This window comes from Poecilia reticulata, linkage group LG4, assembly GCF_000633615.1.
Source record: "Poecilia reticulata strain Guanapo linkage group LG4, Guppy_female_1.0+MT, whole genome shotgun sequence".
In the NCBI taxonomy this organism is placed as follows: Eukaryota; Metazoa; Chordata; class Actinopteri; order Cyprinodontiformes; family Poeciliidae; genus Poecilia; species Poecilia reticulata.
Genome location: NC_024334.1, coordinates 8,059,942 through 8,080,612, shown reverse-complemented (window position 1 = coordinate 8,080,612; position 20,671 = coordinate 8,059,942). Strand labels below are relative to the sequence as shown.

The 20,671-nt window shown below is 38.0% G+C and overlaps 1 protein-coding gene and 1 long non-coding RNA gene across 16 annotated transcripts in view; one reads left to right on the top strand and one right to left on the bottom strand.

Annotated features, from left to right (window-relative positions):
• LOC108166238 (uncharacterized) overlaps nt 1-872 on the bottom strand; it is a 123,650-nt gene extending 122,778 nt beyond the window's left edge. The window contains exon 1 of the long non-coding RNA XR_001776533.1: nt 649-872. This is a non-coding gene — a long non-coding RNA (uncharacterized LOC108166238). The remainder of the gene's footprint in view (nt 1-648) is intronic.
• A 243-nt stretch (nt 873-1,115) lies between these two features.
• The window catches only part of ptprsa (protein tyrosine phosphatase receptor type Sa), a 243,552-nt gene continuing 223,996 nt past the window's right edge, over nt 1,116-20,671 (top strand). For 6 of the 15 annotated variants that reach the window (XM_008406780.2, XM_008406777.2, XM_008406775.2 and 3 more), the window contains exon 1: nt 1,116-1,456. The gene's annotated coding sequence lies outside the window, so the exon portion shown is untranslated. The remainder of the gene's footprint in view (nt 1,457-20,671) is intronic. The other 9 variants (XM_017304368.1, XM_008406784.2, XM_008406785.2 and 6 more) reach the window with 3 other exon arrangements.

Sequence of the window (20,671 nt, the reverse complement as noted above, 5' to 3'; positions counted from 1 at the left end):
AACACACGAACTGTTTGGTGCAACAGTTCAACTGAAAAAAAAATGGTTGCAGTGGGCAGATTTTAAGTAACATGCCAGGCTTTGAGTGTGACTCTCCCTTAAAGAACAGCTTAGTGCTTTGCTGGAAGCATGARCGACCTCACTTCATAAAGCTATACATTTCAGGTTTTTCCTGAGTGATTATTTGAGCTCTGCGACATAGAGCTGAGGAAAGCAGCCCTGCCACTYTAAAGATTTGATTAAGTAAAACCTGAAGTTGAAGCTGATTGATTAAATGCTCTTGCAGTCTTTTTCTCACATTTTTTTTTCTTCCGCTAAGCAGCGGGGAACAAAACMGGGAAGCATAAAATGGAAAAACTACAAAAAAATATTTGCATATCTGCTTTAAAGGAGTGGACACAAATATGATGTTCTGTGAATAATCTATTCAGTTGTTTCAAACCATACATCCTAAATCAATCGTCCCACCTTTGTAAGTGAATTGTTATACATTTAAAGAAATTATTTGCAGTGCAACATGTGCAGACCCTGTAATTTGACATGGATACGATGCAGCTTTATCTTTAAGATGCAATTGCTGCACAAGGGAGGGGCAGGCAGTCTCGACACAAAGCGCTGCGTGCATTGGTCTATTTCATGTTTCCTTACCTTCCCTCTCATCCCGGGWAAATGCAGCCAGACGATTCTACTGGGCGATACCTTCAGTGAGGCGGGAGATAACAGAATGACTTCATCATGTCAACTTGAGCACTGCAAAGAAAAAGAAATAAATAAATCAAAATAACYCGCGCTTCGTTTTATAACCTTGGTTTAACCAACTGTTTCACTAAACACATTATTCGCTGGTGAGATAATATGATGCATTTTAGCTCATTTACTCTCCCCCCCTGCCCCCCAAACATGTAGGAGTGTTTTATTTTTTTATTTTTTTACAGTACGCAAATAAAATCAGAAAATTAAATAAAACGCTTCAAGATTAATATAAAACACATTTCCCCAAATCAAAGTGGAGGCAATACGAAGATAACAAAAAAGGATGGAAAGATCCCCGAGTTGAGGGGTGGCTGGAGAGGGAGGGCCGGACGCATGACATCATTCCCCGAGCTTCTCTGTACGGACACAGCGTTGGTTTCTCCAAGTGCGCACGGCGGCTGCCGCTGAGGGAGCGAGTCCTCGTGCCGTACCCAAGCGCCTCCTGACCAACCTGCGCTCTTGTGGTGGATTTTCTTTAAAACCCCCGCAAAAAACAACAACAACAACAACAACAACAAAAGACAAAACGCACACTGTCTAAAACCCCGCAGAGGAACCCGCGTACCACTCATCACTGGACCTGCTGCAGGGACGCACACGTTTAACGCAAAACCCGGGGATTATTACTTGTTTAAAAGATGAAGATGTGAGGGTATAAAAGCTGAGAAGACAGAAGCAGGAACTTCAAAGCTGCCAAAGAGAGGTAGGCTCAAACTCCGGTTATTTCATACCGCTACTTATGTATAAGGGAAAGAAGAAAAATTTAGAAATTAGAGACGTCGATTTTTCCCCCCCCCTTTCTTTACGAAGAACTTGAGTCGTTATTGTGTCATCTTGCCACCCGAACCAGAAAAGTACAGGCTATATATGCGAAGACTGGTGCAAACACACGAGCACCAGTTCAGAATGCTGCAGCGAWGCTCGGTCCGGCTGGCGCGGAGCTTGGCAAAAAGGAGCGAGATGCTCGGAGTCAGTGGGGGATCCGCTCTGCCACCGCAAAGCGCTAAGCTGGTACTTTTGGTGCTGGTGGAGAACGGCTGCTGCTTACAAAAAAGAAAAACAAGACAAAAATCGAAAGGATCGCATGGATTCCTTTTTTTTTTATTATTTCACAGAGAGTAGAACTAAGACTCCCCCACATGAAAKAAAACTGATATGCTTATGTAGACTTATATTTTATTTTTATGTCTAATTTTACTGGTGTGATTGGTCTACATCCATAACGCACATCTCTGAGTTATCTTTCTCGGGCGGATGTTGAACGTGTGGATGAGCATCCTCTCCATCTAGCGGATGCCTTATTGACCAAGTCGATCGTTAGGCGGTTTGCACTGGAATCCTTTGCACAGGCTACCCGCAGATCAAGAGGCACTCTGTTTCCTTCGGACATGAYCGTAAATGTCATCCTTGTGGTGGTTTCCTCTCTCGCTCCTTCAAGTTTGATGGCACGAGTTCCGATCGGTTCTTTGATGGGGATGCKGAAGTCGATAGTTGCAAAATAGGTCGCTACSTCTCAGACTTTTGGGAGTGCTTTTAAACTACGGCTACTAATTGCGCATCGCGTTAACTTCACGGCGTGCGAGCASGCTGTGGAGAWAAAGCCGTGGACGTTCAGCAAACCCTGTAAGGTGGAGTCCGCACGGCAGRGACTCGGACTTTTTGAAGTGGTGTTTTGTGCCCTTGTTGAATGCTGGGAAGTCCGACAGGAAGGACATCTGCTCCGGTGCATTTGATATCGCATGCAAAGTGAATCAGAATTCAGTTTTTATTCATTTAATTTAAAAAAGCTGGGCTTTTTTTTTCATGAATGCATGAAAAAAAAATGTATTCATTGTTTTTTAATAACCTATTCTTTACATGATGTCATTCCTCACTGCTTCCAATCAGCACTTTTTAATTTATTGTGCGCCCCTGAGTGCTCTTTATGTCCACGAACTATTGCAAAACACTTTGCACACTACTTTGCATTTTACATAACTACATTAAATATTTAAAATCAAAAGACATGTTTTGTTTTTTTTCATATTGACAGTTTTGCAAGACAAAAAAAAAAAAAAAAACCGCAACAAAATCTAATAACAGTCCAAAGTTGTGCTTTCCTGTCTGCTGCCTCAGTCGCAATGAGCGCATCGCGGGTCTGCAAAGCTCATAAAGCCGGAGGAGAGAACAATATCGCGCCCGCGCCCGGGTTGTTAAAAAGAAAATGGCTTTATTCATTTTTCTCTGTACCCGTGCTAACTTAGTTATAGCTCTTTTATGGTGCCTGGAAATGGCTTACAGGCTTGCACTTTCTTGTGTAATGTAATCAAATTTATGATGTTGCTGTGTATTACAATTCCCTGTTATGCTCTGTCACATGAGACATTTGGAGTGACTTCACCTCACCCCAGTACACAATCTCTTAAACACACATTCACGCACACGYGCACACAATTGCTGTTCACAAGCCCAGAACAGAATTCTCCAAGAACATCACAGCAAAGACGTTGACCTATGGTTTTGAATGAGGAGGAAGAAGAACACCCCCATCGYCTGCACCAAACCTCTCAGAAAATAGCCCTACAGTCCTTCWCAAATTATTTTCTGACTTATGCCACCACAGATTTATTCTGGCAGCCAATCATATGCTCCCCGAGTTTGGCCTTTTTTCATATTTCATGCTCCTCTTTTTCAATACCAAAGGGAAGTTCGGCCTTAGAGAAACGCATTAAAACAAGTCGAGCTGCAAACAGTGATGAGACAAGTGATGTAATGCTCACATTGGCGTGTTCACTTCCACACAAAGAAAAAAAAAATGGATCCACATTCTGCTGTGGCTTGTCTTTGCTAAATTAGAAGTTGACATCARTCACAGGACTCAAAGCTGTACAGTTCTATCTTTCTAGCATCAATCACCGATAATTGATCATGATGGTGTTGACGTGTTTTAGACATCTTCTGTTAAAATGTGGTGCCACCCAATGACGGCAAAGAACTCATGACGTCCAGCCATTACTGGAGAGCTTTCTTTATCTGCAGGGGGTGTTTTCTTCAAGGAGCAATCAAATCCCCATACCTGGCAAGCCGATAAATCACAGACTTTAAAATTTAGTGTACTGTGCTGGTTTTATAAAAAATTAAATATGTCCTTGCACACTGGCAGTTCTCACATAAATCTTGCTCTTGGCAAAAATCTCCTTTAGTGCCCCCATCCAAAATTAAGGCAATTCCAGCCAATCAGAAAGCAGCACACAGAGCTAAATAACAGCTTTGACTTGTATCGCAAAATTTTGAATCCATCATCACTTTTTATCATAAGAACTAGTTTTTRTTTTCCTCACAAAATTGTCTAAAACATCCATTGAAAAAATAGATGACAAAAAATTTCAGCCTTGTTTAAAAAAAAAAGAAAAGATTTTTGCATGTATTGTATTGCCTTCCTCAGAGGTTTCACTGATTTTAAATTAATTGAAGTTGTACCCTAGGCTTTATTAAACAACCAGCTGCAACYGGCTCAGGTTTGTTAGCCGGGTTACCTTGTTTCTCTGTTAGCTCTACATTTTCTTCTCACCAAGGCTGTTTCCATGATACAGACATCCACAGAAATCAGTCWTTTGTGAAACTGTAATTTCTTCTGAAAGTAAATCGAGGTCCTTTTACTAAAGGCAGAGAGTAGGTCACAGGTTGWCTTGCTCTCCATCCCATACAGGCTTAGGTGGACTCACTACCAAACCGTCAKGCCTCMKGTAGCCTGGTAAAAACCAGGCCCTTGTCCTATGCCATTTGCTTCATACAGAGGGTCTGAGCTCGTGGGTATTGGGAAACGATTGCTTCCTTGAGGTGTGGACTGTGTTGAAGTTWAAAATTTTGCCCATTTACTAATGTTTGCATGTGATGTATGTAATGGGCCAGTTCGACGCTAAGAAGCTTACCGGAAATTGCCTGCTCTGTAAACAACCATCCTCCACTGCTAAGAGAGAAGTGCTGATCCAAATGAGGCTGGTGTTAACGTTCATTACATATGYGGAAGTGTGGCCAATATGGACTGAATGGCTTCGTTCACTTCCTGTTAGCCATTGCTAAAAGTAAAAGCAGACTACAATTCTGAAAAAACACCGAAAACTGACGTCGTCATTCGCRACTTCTTCCRTTCACTGATTGGCCCTCTAGATAATCTAATGGAAACAATCGAAGTCAAGCGGAGAAAATCCAGACTATACTGTAGGCGAGACATTTTTCTGAGTTGCACAGGAAGACAATGGCCAGGCTGTGCCTCCTGTAAACCAATCAAAATCTAGAAAATCCTCTCGGATTCGGGATGAGGGAAAATGTTGGTGAAGCTCTGTCAGGTCACCATCTTCCTCTTCTATTTGCACCAAAGAGGATGCACTTACTCATTACAGAGAGATGTAAAATCCTCACTGACTACACATGCCAATAATTATGCAATGCAAGTTCCACACAGGGTGAAAAGACTCTTGTTGCTTCCCTCTTATGATCTTGCCCTGGGCAACTGCCCATATTAAAAACATCAATTACCTCACAATTGATGGTAGCCCAGGAAACTCACCGGCAAGGTGATACAAACAGAACATCAAAATTTTAAGACAACCAAAGCTTTTTAAATATTTTTATAGTAAAGGTCACCTTTTGACTGGGCAGATTTTTTCAGCTTGAACTGTAAGAGTTAACGCATCTCTGCATAAAGTATAGGCAGACATCAATCAGTCGCCGTTTTCTGAATGTTTAAGATGGTTGATTTGATGGTGTGTTTAAGCATCCCCTTGTTTCCCTCTGTATAAACATACTTCAATCACGTCTTACCTGTCAACAGTTTCGGGCACGAGAGAGAAGCCGCCAACTGACATAAATGGTGAAAGATGTATCCCTGCTCATGCGCACACACACACGCACGCGCACACACACGCTCACACACATGAATACATCCGTATCGCATTTACAGGATGAGCCATAAGTCACATTTTGCAGTCTCATTACCGGCCACCGAGCCTAAGTGTTTGGGCCATGTCATTAATGCAGTCAAAATGGAAATGGATGCGAATGACTGGCAAAGCTGTTTAGGGGAACCCAACAGAGAAATGAGATAGCGGGAGAGGAAAAGATTTAATCATAAGCACACTTTATGGAGAGTTTTGCCAGTGTGCATTGCAACAGCCCAATTACTAGAAGAGTTCTTGTTAGTTGTCGCCTCCAAATAAACATTGAGCTGTTTTTTTTGTTTTGTTTTTTTTGGTGGGTTTTTTTATTTTCTTTTTCTTTTTTTGTCTGTCATCTTTTCAGTGACTGAATTTGAAATTCTAAGTAGCAAAATGTGTTTTTCATAGAGTCCTATCTCTCGGGCAGCAGTCCTTCCTACAGCCCATGTCTAGACCTACCAAAATAATGGATGTTCTTATGTGGAAGGTCAAACAGTTATAGATTTGTTTCATCTACTAGAGCATATCTATACAAGTCCAGAAGCTGCAACTGATGAAATGCATGCTGAGTTAATTGTTAGAAATATATCTAGACTGACTGTATAATTTGACAGTATTTTTGTACTTCACATTACTCCATGCTGTATCTCTGTAATGTAAATCTTATTATGAAGCATATCTTTTAAAATATTCTAGCAGATAAGGCGGAATGCGCCATTTAGGCAATAGTTGTCATATCAAAGCTCTAACATACTTTTTTATTGAAAGCTTTGACTGACTAAATGGGGGAAAGAGGCTCTATTCACAAGTTTTTTTCATGTCTGTAATTCTTTCTTGGTTGGAACTCACTCTGAAGGTTGACACTTTCACGACTTTGATATGTAGACATTTTCTGGGTGCATGACAGGAGGAAAGAAGCTAGGTTATCGTGAAATAATACAACTGTTCCCCCCAGTTCCCAAGAAAAAAAATGATTGTTTACCAAAGAACTATCTAGTATCTGCCTAGTGTGTTAAACGTTATTTCATAACATCTTCTATAACATAATGTTTGTTCAAGTTACAGTTTTTCCTCAAGAGAGTGACGTAGGGTCAAAAAGGCAGGTAAAAATAACCTGTTGCTCTTTATTTTCTGCTTTGAGGGTCTGATTATGTTGTTTTTAAAATAACAGCAAATGCCAGGAAAAATGCAGCCATGTCATGGATCAATTTTTCTGGTAAGAAGAGCGCAACATAATCACTGGGAGTCCTTGTTCAGGTTAAAGTGGCATGTTAAGGATTCAATGCCTCTTTACTCAAGGAAAATTGCAGTGCTAATGTGTATATCCAGACAACCCGAGACAATGCCAACAATATACTTTGGCGAAGTTGTGATAAAGCATACATGATGGGAAGGAAACCAGGTACAAACTACAGTGTTGTAGATCTAGTTTTAAAACGGATGTAGACAGCTTTATTTTTAGGATGAGTTTAATTCAGTTAAATTTTATGTATCCAATCTGCTTGAACCCCACAATAAATGTGGCTAACATTATAATCTAGGGGAAATATAAGGTATTGGGGCCCCATTGTATGTAAGACATAATGCATTTTGTTATAATACATTATATAGTTTGCATTGCTGAAATACATTACTGCTCTTCAAATGTCAAGAATTATGAAGCAACAAAATGATTTAATCTATGCTCCTTTAAGTTTCAGACATGATATTTATTCTAATTGTTCAATTTTATCTTTTGGATAATTTATATTGTTAATGTTATACCCTTGTTCTCAAGGTCTTGCTAACTTTTAAATGCTGTCCCCTGTATTAGTTGTTTAGCTTGGACACAGCAGGATGGTTTTTGGGATTTTTTTTCAAGGGTTGTGTGTCTTATTTATGCATAGATCCTCACACTTTTGATGAAATTGTAGTTTTGAATGAGATAAAACAAGAACCAACGTAAGTGAGCTATTTTGGTTGCTGTGAGAAATGCGTACCTTCATGATGCATATTAATATCACATTTAATTTCTACCATTTGGTATTTGAACTGTTAATTTTCTGACACAGACCAATAATAAAACAACTTTAATGTTGTTTTTTTATATATATAAAAAGAAATAGGTCCATAATTTTGAATTTATGGATTTAATTTGGATTTTCTCTGAACTTGACAATGTAAAACTTCCGGCAAATATTTGGCCAACTAACGGGCACAATTAGTAGAGTTCTTTGAAATTTATTTTTTTTCTTCTTCTGGCATTAACCCAGACATTAAGAATAATCCAGAATTTTTCAGGCCTTAATGTCAAGACTTTGGAAAGATTATTCTAAAAGCCAAATATTTTTACATTATTCCTCCAAAAACAATTTGATCTGTGTTTGTGATAATTGCCTTACTGGACCAGGCAGTCCAAACAAAGATATCTCTATGTTTAAGGAGAAGTTTTAAAAATATGAAAGTAGGTCTCCCATTTTAGTATTCCATGTAGCTCTCTACTGCAAATTTCAGCAGACCCAGAAGACGTTAACTTGTGATGCTGGTGTCAGAACAGATTCTAGTTCATGACAGGCCTTAGCCTTGGTAAGACCTTAGTTTTTGTAAGACAATTCTTTACTTGAGAACAGACTATTTTAAAATAATTTGCCTCTATGGTAATAAAATGCTATAAAATGCATGGGCATGATGTGTATTTGTAAAATAAGCACAAATGTCAATACAACATCTTCCTTAAAAGTGCAAAAAAATTATTCATTTATATTATTCACGTATTAAAAACTCATACAACATGGTGATAGCTGATGAACAACAAGTATTAGCTGTTTATATGACTATTTAGTGTTTTCATGTGTAGTTCACTACTTTAATGGGTTGCACAACAGAGACTATTAACTGGCAATAGAAGTTTTGCAAGTTTAAGTTAAAACAGTTTGCACTTGTAGTATTGGAAGCACATAAACTGAGCATGGCAGACTTGACTGTTTAAAAAAAAAAAAAGCTGAACTTTTTGTGAACTCTCAATTAAGCTTGCAGGTGTTCTCTCCCAATTAGAGCAGACTGTGTGCAAAGGGGTGTTGCCTAGCAACGAGTTAATACCCACTGTTCATGCTTCCTTACTGGCTAAAGCCTTTTGCACAGTGCCAAAGTTGGGAAGATTTAAGAATGGATCTGTAAGTGCTCACACTCAAACCAAATAATGTGGTGTGAACAATATTATTCAGCTGACGCCTTCTGACCAGATCTAGTCTTTGAACATCAGGATCAGTGAGATGGGAACAAACTGGAGCTGTATAATTCATGTAACACCAGGCAATTTTGAAACTGGCTTTATCTTGTAATTTAAGATTTACAAATGTGTGGCTTTAAATATGAAGTTGGGTTTGTGTTTCATAAGTCAATGAGTTTTTGTTTAGTTTATCATTGTTTTCATGCATATTTGCACAGATGATATTATTATAGATGCGACATTTGTGTTTACCATTATGGAGAAGTTTACTATGTTACTATATGTGGTCACTACAAGCAAAGCGCTCCTTAGTTGAGCTGTTGCAGTTTATGGAGCTTGACTAAGACTGTAGTCGGCATCAATAGCTCTCTAGTAAAACATGATTTAATTTTGGTCTCATCTGACCAGATTTTATTTAGTTTTCAGTTTGCAGTTCTGCTGCAAACTTTAAACAAACCTCAACATGCATTTTTTTAAGTGGAGTGTGCTGGGCATGGACGTCATAGCAGTCTATTACTTATTGTTTTTGAGAGAAAAACTGTCTGCTAATTGCTGTGTGGTTGGCTCATTTTTAATTTCTTCTAAATTTTATTTCCTAATAAAGAAATAATTAGACATTTTGCCAGAAACATCAAGAGCTGGTCATGTCAGATCTTCATCTACACAACTACAGACACCGCAATTCCAATAAAGTGCCATAGTGGATAACGGAGACAAACTGTTTTTTTTATATGCAAGCATTGTTTGCAATAATCAAACTTTAAGCAGGTAGAAGACTGAATATTTCTCTGCGTGTAGTCTTAAAGCCAGGGGTCTCAAACTTAAGTCCTTGAGGGCAGACTCAAAAAATGTCAACAAATCATTGTTTTCACTTCTGCAGCAGTTTGACTGTCTATTAAAGGTATTAATAATAATAATCACTCCTTTTAAGTTATGCTTCATCCCCTTTCACTCTTACACTTGAAACCAGCCCTCTAATTGTTTTTTTATCTGAATATGAATGCCACTTAAAGCCTACGCTCTTTTGTTGCAAAATCTACAGGCTGCAGATGGAATAAATATTAGGTCCAGAGGTAATGCATACATTTGATTTCCCAGGAGTTTTAAGAGAAGGAATTATTTTATACTGCATCCTCTATTTATCATTAGAACTCAACAGCTCTGAAGTGCAATTGAGCTGTCCTCGGCTGCCAGTTTGCAGAGATRTTTTCCGGAAAGGAGACAATTAGGAAAGCTCTCACAGGATGAGACAGATGTAAATTTCCTTAGGGAGGCAATTTTGCTAGTCGATTATTGGACATTGCAGTCACAATTCTCTCCCAAGGGTTGTCACTTTTGAAGGTCATGGTAGCCTTTCATCGCTACTCTTGTCTTAGCACTGACTAGTCCAGTGGATAATGCCGGATGTTCTTCACAAAGATGGTCCTTAGCTGATGACAAAAACGGCTATCGGTGAAGCTGATGAGTCTTGACAAAAGCGAGATTAACAAACCACTGTCTCACCTATTTAGTACATCATAGGTAGAGGTCTAATAAAACATGAATGAGCCATTCTGTCTAGCATTGTCAGTGGCTTTATACGCAGATGCATAGGCACGCTGCCAAAGTTAGCTCTTGGAGGATATGTTTGGGTTGTCCTTGGGTGAAAGTGGGTGGTTAAGGGTAAGAGGGAAGACAGAGAAAATGTCTCAAAATAGTGGAATTAAGACACAGTGAGGGATGCTTTGGCAGTGGCCTTGTACATTTCATCTGCAGGTCCTAATAAAACCCTCACAGGCCAGCATTGATCTCTCTCAGAATAATCCATTTAGACTGAGAGTGCCTGGCCATGTGGGGCCTCTTTAATTATTTATGGAAGAATTCTGCTCAGGCTTCCGCTGGGATGCAACAATGTGCCCTGTGAAACCTGTGAACTGCAGATTGCAAAAGAGCAGGGGAGACACTACATTCGAAGAAAGGCGGAAGGGCATATGGCAAATGGGAAGCAGAGGACTTTAGCTGGAAAGAAATTTAAGGAAGGAGGAGGGAGGGGGAACAGGTTTTAAAATAGGAAAAATCTGATGGATACAAAAAGCTGTGAGGTAAAACGAAGGGAATAGCGGCAAAAGAACAGCGAGGGAGAAATTATCAGGCACTGATGTGAGAACAAAGATTGAAAAAGACAGAAGAATGGCGATGAAATGATAGGTTCTCATGCAGAGCCTTGAAAGAGGAAGTAAGATGTTACTCAGCGAAGAAATGGTAAAGTAGTAAAGAAAAGGAGGGAGAGGAGAAGAGGATAACTGACATGAAGAAAGACTGTAGGGGTATTGGAAAGAAGTTGAAAGAGGAATGCAAGATAAGAGTAGATGAAAGAGTGGCAGAAAACAGTAGAAAAGGGGGAAGGCAGTTGGGGGTGGGCACTCCTGGGGAGTAGAGGAGTAGAAGAGAAGGAGAAGGTAAGCTGCATGGGGTAAGAAACTATTAAATGTTTAATTGTGAGGAACACGGGAAGGAAGAGCCGACTAAAATTAAAGCTGGAATAGGTGGACAGGGACAGGATGGCAGATGGGACCTTTTTAAAAGCAAGTCATGAGTATCTATTGATCATGGCAGAGTTATGGTTGCCATTGTACTAAGCGGAGACATGCCAGCATGACTGCCTGTAGCCTTCACTCGATCATTAATTCTGCTGCTCTCACCTTTCGTTTGCCGCTCAGAAATAATCTGCAGCAGTCCTCATGTTTTATAAGATAAATGAAAAAGAAAATCTAGCATAAAGATTTAATTTAATCTTGATCATGGTCATTTTGTCTTTTTATAGATACCACAAGAAACAAGACTGTAAAGCATACAATTTTTTTCAACTTTTCTTGTCTGCAGATTTCTTTTGTAGTTTAAAGGCTTAATGTTTGGGTATTCTGTGCAGCACACCAGAACAGCACATGGCTGAACTAATTTCTTTTTGCCTAGGCTATATCCTGCAATTACAACGTCATACTGCTCTCATAAATCCAGATAGATTAGTCTTACCTGATACCCTTGATGTGTTTCCCAGCATCCTGTAATGTTTTCCATCTGCTCGCTTTCTGAATCTAGAGGTCTGAGCCTGCACAACAAAACTAAAATTCAAATTTGCACCAGTAAAGCTGGGAGATTATTTTGTAAGTTATCTAATAATAAAAAATAAAAAAAATGAAAGTGGCATCTGAATGAAATTGTTGCAGTTAAGTACAAAATTATTCACACCCCTGGAAAATTTAAAATAATTTAGTCCACTGTGAAGGATTATTTTTGATATAAAATGAGACATGTATCTCAAAAGACTCAAAACTTTTTTTTTTTTCAAATGTTATCAAAAAATAGCATATTGAAAATAATGTATACCCTTCTGAGTAATTAATGGAAAAATCAACTATGACCAAGGAGGGAGTTAAGGGGGTCAGAAGGCCTTCTTGCCTTCAGCTCAGTCTTTAGCTTCCTCCACAGATTCTCGAGTGGATTCAGGACTCYAGTTTGGCCATTTCAAAATGTTAATATTATTCTCAGGCAGATTAAAAGATTATGTTAAACCTGAATTTGCCAGAGGTATGGATCATTTTGGGCTTAATGCATTTTTTTTTATTGCAGGTTGTTGTTGTTTTTTTATTGATACACCCCCACCATTTTTGTTCAGCTATATACAAGTGTGCATGAGGTGATATGTGTCTTGTCAGATCGCTTCAGCACATCATTTATTAATTGTATTAAACCGGAATCCTTCAGGAAACCTGTCTTATTTTTTTTGTTTGTTTGTTTTACCTTTCTTCAGTTACACACATTCACCAGAGATTGTTTGCTGGTAAGAAACTAAAACATCTGCCACGGGACTCTTAAACCTTGTAGTTATTTGGCATCGCTGGCTTCCAGAAACTTAAGATGCCAGCACATTTTTTTGGTGATCGGTCTATCCACCCCCAACCGTGCAACATTCAGCCACAACCTTAAAATGGTATGACTAAAATTGAGTAATTGCACTAAATGCTTCTAAAATGGCTCTGACCTGTTGAGGAAGTGTAAGTCAGTGGGAGCTTAGTGGAACAGCCTCAGAGATCTGCTGTGGTAAACACAGAAGACGCTGGGACGGAGATCTTGGGAGTAAGCTTAATCAAGTGAGCTAAACATTGTAACAGAAAGGTATTACTTAGTGATAGCACAGCAACACATTTGTTCTCAATTAGTAGGTTCCCGTTTCCCACCTCTTGTCGCTCCCCCGAGCTGCCTGCGAGGATTTATTGTTTGTCCACAGACATTGATTATGGAATTCTAGTAATTGTTGCGCATTCGCTTGATTAACAAAGCCATGTTTTCTCCACGGGCTTGCTCACTAACAACCTTTAATGGCAGGATCACAGCCAAACTTTCAGTACTACAATTTGTGTATCATTAATACCATGGATAATAAAGGAAGATAGGAGAACACCATTTAATTTCCTATATTAATACCTACGGGAAGCATTTTGTTCACCTGAAACACATCTTAACATGTTAACATGCGGGTCATTTTTGAAGTTGTTCCTTCTAGAAGATCTAGAAGTAAAGATAATTCCACTTGTTGATGCCTTTCTGGTGCTTTATTATTTCTCTCCAACTACATGCATAGGATCAAACATGCATATTTGAATGTGCAAACCACAGGCTCACTGTAAAGTTGGAAATCTAAGTGGTCTCCCCTTCTCTTGATTTTTTTTCTCAGTCATTTTTCCAAGAAGATTGGGGAATATGAAAAGACAAGTATCTCTATTATGGGAAAGGCAGGCTTGAAATCATGCAAAATGTTTGTTATTATATTCAAATCATTTATCTAGAGCTAAAAATTGTGGAACTATATATTTCTAAATTGTTGCTTTTTGTCAGGCAGCAACGACAGAAAAGGGAGTGAAAAATCACCTACGGTTACACAACTGTGTATTTTTAACTTTTAAACATCTTATAAAAAAATATTTATAATTAGTATTGAGGGCAATTGAGAGTTTTAGCAAACTACAAATAACAGTCAAATTGATTTTCTAGAGAAAGGTTCAATAGTGGTATTGCTTGCATATTAGTCCAAGCACACAACTGAATGCAGCTCACGGACCCCTTGTGAGACATTAAACATGAGAATCATAAATTAACCATAAAATGTTAAGGATTAGAGTCTTAGTTGCTTCTCAGTCACCTTCTTATTTAGTGAAACACAAAAATCATAGTAAATGTATTTTTTACATGCAGTTATTGTAAAACAGCAACATTTTTGTTGCAGAGCAACTTCTATTACATTTTCTGGTTTAGACTTAGGTTGAAAATGGACAAAGATTAGTTTTCTTCAGAAGACAAAGAAATTACTGCGTTACTTTAGCTTCTTGCTGTCAATTAGCATAGGCCTAAATAAAAGTCCAAGCAGCTATGTTTCATTTATTATCTTTCATAGTTATTGAGCAGGGAACAAACCACTTAGCACTCTCACAGCCCCCTGGCTGAACTCTGACTCTTGCCCTCAGAGAAAGCGTTACAGGAGCAAAGAACTTGCAAGGTTTAATCAGTAAGGTATGATTGTGTTATTCCTGCGAGAATGTTATTAAGTTCAAACTCATCATCAAAAATTCTGCATCACTGATTACAACTGGAAACTACAACAAAATGATTAATGGTACTTGGAAAACGACTGTCCTAAATGTGGCCTAAATGTTTTTTGTTCTTGTTTACTTGGAGCTTTCATGTTGCTTTTAACATCAACTGACTATATTTACTGCCTCCTAGTATTTCAGTGAGTGATTTTTGACAAGAATTCAGATGTTGCTCTTTTCCAAGAGCAAAAAACAACTTTTACAAATGTGCTGCTGTTTCTACCTCTCCTATAAAATATACTTTACTGCCACATACCTTTCCATGGATGTGTGAATTGACGTTTATACATTTTTTAGATGTTCAAACTTTGAATCTCAAAACTAAGTCATGACAAAGACTGTCGCATTGACAAAAAGTGTCAATCTGTTCCTCAGATATCTGTTGACCTTTTGGCTTCTTGCTGTCCAACAGTTTGCTAAAAGCATCAGCCAAGGCAAGAGAAGGATGCTGAGGTAGAGCAAGAACGAGGTCTACTTAAGAGTAATTTATTTCTCCTGTCACTTTGTTGGGTGAAGAGAAAGTGACAAATGCAAGCTGGTTGTTTATGAGGCTGGCTAAGTGCTGGCAGGGCTGCTTTTCTCTGAGGTAGTTGGCTCTCTGTTTAATTCATGTCCTTGGGAGGCACATTGCTTTGTGGCATAGTGTGTGGCAGGCGAGCTAATGAGAGGTGAACCTATCTACTTCTTATTCTCCATCTGCCTCATTTGCACTTTCTGCCTGCTTTCTCCTACTTCTTCTCCCTATCCTTCTCACTTTTCTGTCCTCAGTCTCTTTTTTGATCTCTTTTGCTCCCCAATAGCAACTTCTTTTTGCCCACCCACTTCTTTTTGTGCCCACTATTTTTGTTTTTTTTGGGTTTTTTTTTAATACTCACAGTTCTGGATTCAAAAGAGCAAGAAATTCACCCAAAATCTATTTGAAATTGCCCTTTGCCTGTCCTTTTTATCTTGAATTGCAACAAGGAAATAGAGCACCTTCCTCCTCCTGCCAAATAAATCAGTCAGACCTTTGACAAACCCCAAATAGGACTGCCGATTTTACAAAGCTGTCCTGTTCATCACTTTGATTTATCTTTCCGGAGATGGGAGGTGTGTTTTCTTCCTCTGTTTATCCCCACCCTTCTGCTGCACACCCCTTTACGGTCAGTAAGTTAGCAGGTAAGAATAGGTCACATTCAGTCTTCAGGAAAAGCAAGCAGCAGAGTGCAACAACTGTGGCAGTGGACTCTGAAGCATTAGAAAGACAGGAGAGTGACAAGGTGAGCTAAAATGTTGACCTCTTTGTCACCTCAGCTCACCCTCATGGTATAGTTTCTTCTTTCCTCCTTGTGTACCTTTGAAAGGGTTCTGTTTTAATTGACAAGAAGAAAAAACCTTCTAGTTATTTGGCTGCCTGCTCTTGTTGCATGTCATAGGTTTTTTTTTTTTTTTTCAGCTGTTCCTTGTCCATCATTCCTGCTCTCCGTGTCTTTGTCCCCAAAGCTTTCCTGTTTATTTCTGTTTCTTTTTTTACTCAGTCTCTCTCTTTCCGACGTTAACATATTCCAATTCCCCTCCGAAGGTCTGGATTTTCTTGCTTCCTTTCCCCCCTTATTTAGTGATTTCCATCTTTCTCTCCTCTCCTTTTCTTATATGTAGCCTGAAAATCAGTATGCTGTAAACTGGTAAGGACATACCCCAAAAGGATGTTTAGCCAACTCAGTAAGAGGTAGTTCAATAAAGTGTTCATTCAAAGAGGTTTGCATAGCATATATTGTAGATTTATTTGTAAAAAACACCTAGAATATCTTGACTCTATTGTCTTTAACATTTAAACATTTTGCACTGTKTTTGGTTGATCAAACGTCCAAATACAATATATTGAATTAATGATCAGGATAAATTAATCAAAGTTAATACATGTCCAAAAAAGGATGATAAAAAGTTTTTTTTTGTTTTTTTTTACCAAAGGTCCAACAAAAATAGTCCATTCAATTATTTTCAAGCTTATATGTAAATTGTTAATAACTTATAAAAAAAATTACATATTTAGTTGTAGAGTTCAATACCAAATATGAAACAGAAAAAATCAACAGGCCTTTTTCTTATATTGTGTATTCTGTATGAAGAGTTATGCTTGACTGATGCTTCTCTGTGTCCTCTGGTGCGACACTTCAGCTCAGAGAATGGAAGCAATACATTTCTTTATAGATCTGTTAAGATAGCCACCTGAGACGTGCCACCACTGCTCCTCAATCCTATGTGTTTTCATTCATTTCAGTGTGGTAAGAAGAAGGTGAATCCAATCTTTACCTGCGGTTATAAGAGGTAGACAGATTGAAAATGCTCCTTCAAGAAAAATATGTGTCAATCAAATTGATTTTGGATTGCTGTGACCACATGTTTGGCACTTATTTGGCTTTTCGAATATGATTGCCCTCACTTTATCTGTCATCGCCACATTGAGATTCTAGGATAGCAGCAACATGTCGGCGTGTGTTTGGTTTTGCACTGACACCTTTCCTTATGTGCCCAGTTATGTTGTTGTTGTTGTTGTTGTAGATCTATGCAACATATTTACATTCATGACTGTAAAAAAAAAATAAAAAATTATTGCTCTATTTTATATCTAAAATATTTTAATAAAATATTCACTTTTTGATTATCTTGCTGCTGCTTAAAAATATTCCCTTAAAAATATACTTTCAGTCTGCATGCTGTCATGGGACTCTATACCTGCTCACAGGTCAAACGCCGATCCTGCTTAACCGTGATAGTCACCTGTCATGTATTTTTCATGGTTCTGAGTGCCTCTGTCTGTTTTCATCCTGTGCTTCCCTTCTCCCTCTCCAACTCCCCTCCTCTCCTCTCCTCTCCTCTCTCCACCAACCACACTGTCCTGATGTGGCTTCAGCCTATGCTGCAGGTTTTTACTGGGCTGGCACCTTTTTGTTTTCATTTATTGTTCTTACAGCGATTATGACCATCAGACAAGCACATTAAATATTTAGGGGAGTTTGGACCGGTGCTCTCACTTTGCTCTCGTGGGACACACACCGCAGACATCCAACGTGCCTGCTCCTCTGCAGCATGGCTGAGCACAGATATACCTAAGCAGGAGACCGATAATGTTTTTATGTATGTAACAGAGACACCGTTTCTTTATCCGTTAGATAGCGGTGTTCTTACTTCTGCGTGCATGTGAGTGCACAATATTGTATTCCTGCTCGCACTCCCTGAGCTGTATTTACTGCTATAATCATTTCTTTGCTTGCTGTGTGTGTGTTTTTTCCAGTGGCTGCCCCTCAGATTACTTTGCTGTTCAATATTAGAAAATTTAGATGCGAGTCCACCCTCCATTTCCACCGCGGGAGGAATTGGAATGATCAGTTGCTTGAGAGAACAATAAATATGCTCCTCTGTGGTAACACACAGAGGAACATTTGCACTTTACAACTCATTTGATTGCAATATTTAAGACTTTAGCGATAACACCACTTAATTTATATGATACTCACAGTGTAAACTAAATATATATTTTAGAAGGACAATTTGTTTTTGTTGTATTTTTCACTCATCTGAGTTACATCCAGGTCACAAATATGATATGGTGTAATAAGATATAATCTGATATAGGCATATTGCAACACAGTGTGGTAGTATATTATAATCACGACAACAACACAGTATCTTATTAACATTTTGGGAAAAACAGAGTACTCAATTTTTGATTTTAGAATTAGAGTAATGGATTCACAAACGTCAAACAGTGTTTATAAGAATCTGTAATCAGGGTAAAATATTCAAGAGCAGGCTTGAATTGTTCATATTTCGCTGTTTAATTTAAACATTGTGCTATGTTTTCACAACTACATGGAGGTTTCATTAAACTCAAACTGATATTAAATTATTCCTGTTCGGTGTGTAATTATATGCTGCTGGTTTCAGTCTAAAACATTTGCTCTCAAACAAGATACAATGCAATAAATATAAAGTATAACTAGTAATATTGTACTTAAAGGATAAGATTGCTTTTGTTTGGATGTGTCACAAAGCAAATGATCATAAACAAATCAACATATGCATATTTAGAGGAATTAGTTTAAACATGTTTTTCCTCAAAAAATTGAATTTCCAAGTTTTGAGTTGGGAAAATGAACAAACACAAAATCAGAAGTTTCTTATCAATCCAGATTTCAAAATTATTTCTTGACAATCTAGTCTTTAAAATAAATTCAAACATTTGGTCATACTTGAGTCATTTTTTGAATGGCTACTTTTTGCTTTATTGAAGTAAAAATATAATTAAGTCTTATACTCACATTTGTATAAGAGTGATCAACCTTCCTCATTGGTCTGGTCACAGACTACTTCAATTAGCAAATCCCACTGAATTTCTATATATTTACCATCCCAGTAGCAGGACTTTTTTATGTGCATCACTAAAGGTTTTTGTTTTTTTGAAAAAAAAACAAAAAAACTTGGTTTAGATTATTGTCCTGACTTGGTGAAAACCACTAAAAAATCAATTCGAAATGCCACTTACAGTATAAAAAAACACCTAACAGATACCAACTTTATTGTTGTTACCAGGCAGTTTACCAGTGGTATTCCCACACTGCTGAATCATTTGTGTCTTGCCTGTCACTCTGTAACCATTTATTTTTCTCTTTCCTTCATAAAAATAAGAGTTTGAAAAAATGTCTCAAGCCTAAGCGATACTTAAGACAACACATGCAGGCAAAAACTGGATAACATTTCAGCGGGTTGGGAAGTGAAATAATGTTTTAATGTTTTTAGAAAACCTCTTCTTTGTTTAATTAGTGCACTTATTGTAATGTATCTGTTTGGAATTTTAAATCCATGTCAAATGTGTATCTTAATTCAAAATATTGAATTGGTTTATTTACCTAAATAAAGTGAACAGGTTGTTTGACTTTATAACACGTCATAAAGGTCTTTGCTGTATAAAGCAGCATTTTGGCTCAGCTGTTATTTTTCAGAAGCATTTGAACCAAGCAGGCAGCTAGAGGTTCAGTGTCTTGCTCAAGGATGTTTTGACAGTTTTAAAAATGAAATGTAATGAGCTAGTCATGAGACTTACAACTGCAAGTCCAGCTCTGTTAGTTTGTAGTCTCACTTTGAGTGCAGGGGATGTCAGAAACACTTAGCATCCGAGCAATGTGTTTAATACTACGCTTACTGTGGAGACATACGATAATTAGAGATTTCTATTTCAGTAGGAATTGCTGGCTTTCCTAACAACCTCATAGGCTGCCTTTTCCAAAATGCTGGGTACTGATATAAAAATATTAATCTACATTTATTAATGATTATTCCATTGAACCTTTTACATCTGTCTTTGAGATACAAGTTTGCTTTTTTTTTTTTTTTTTTACTTAAAGGTACCGAAACAGTTTGTTTAACTTGCTACTGAATTACTGTCGTAACCAGGCCTTGAGCTTGCTGGATTCTTGTGCAATGTGTGACTTCAAGGTCTCCTAGAATCTATTTCATAGAATTCAAACACTAGATGGACAATGAGGTCTTTGGAAAAGTTAACACTAAAGACATTTACTGAGTTGCTTGTCATCCAGTAAGGCAAAAATTTATGAGAACATTTTGGGAGAGGAAAATGTTCTTTTTATATTCTGTATGCAATTATTCTCGCAAGGTTGAAATAAATCACAGCAGTCTTGTCTCTAACATCGTTCACTCTCTTGATATATGATATTTTGGTATGTGTTTGGGAAAGAGTAAAATCATCCTTTAGCCTAAATAGCAATAAAGCGCTGCGTGCCTCGGTTTTGAAATGAAAATCCAGACCCATTTGAGAAACTGTGGCCACTTTCGTGCAGACCTGAATTCCTAACTTATGATCATCCTCACTTGCTTWTGCTCACTTTTATTGAATGGCTATGAGATGAGTCTAATTCATGACCAGATCAGCTGGTGGTATAAGTAATGTTGCAGAAGTTTGATCTGCCGAGAATTTCTGGAAATGAAGGAATTACTTTTCCCTTTTTYTTTGTTCGACTTCCAAGTGGTTTTGTGTAGCTAACCATCTGGTGTAACAGCTTTGTCCTGAACATAAACCTTCAAAAATGTGCCATTTTTTTTGTCTGTTTTCCTGAAAACCTGTAAGGTGGAATAGAATATATTCAAAGCATTTGTTATATATATATATA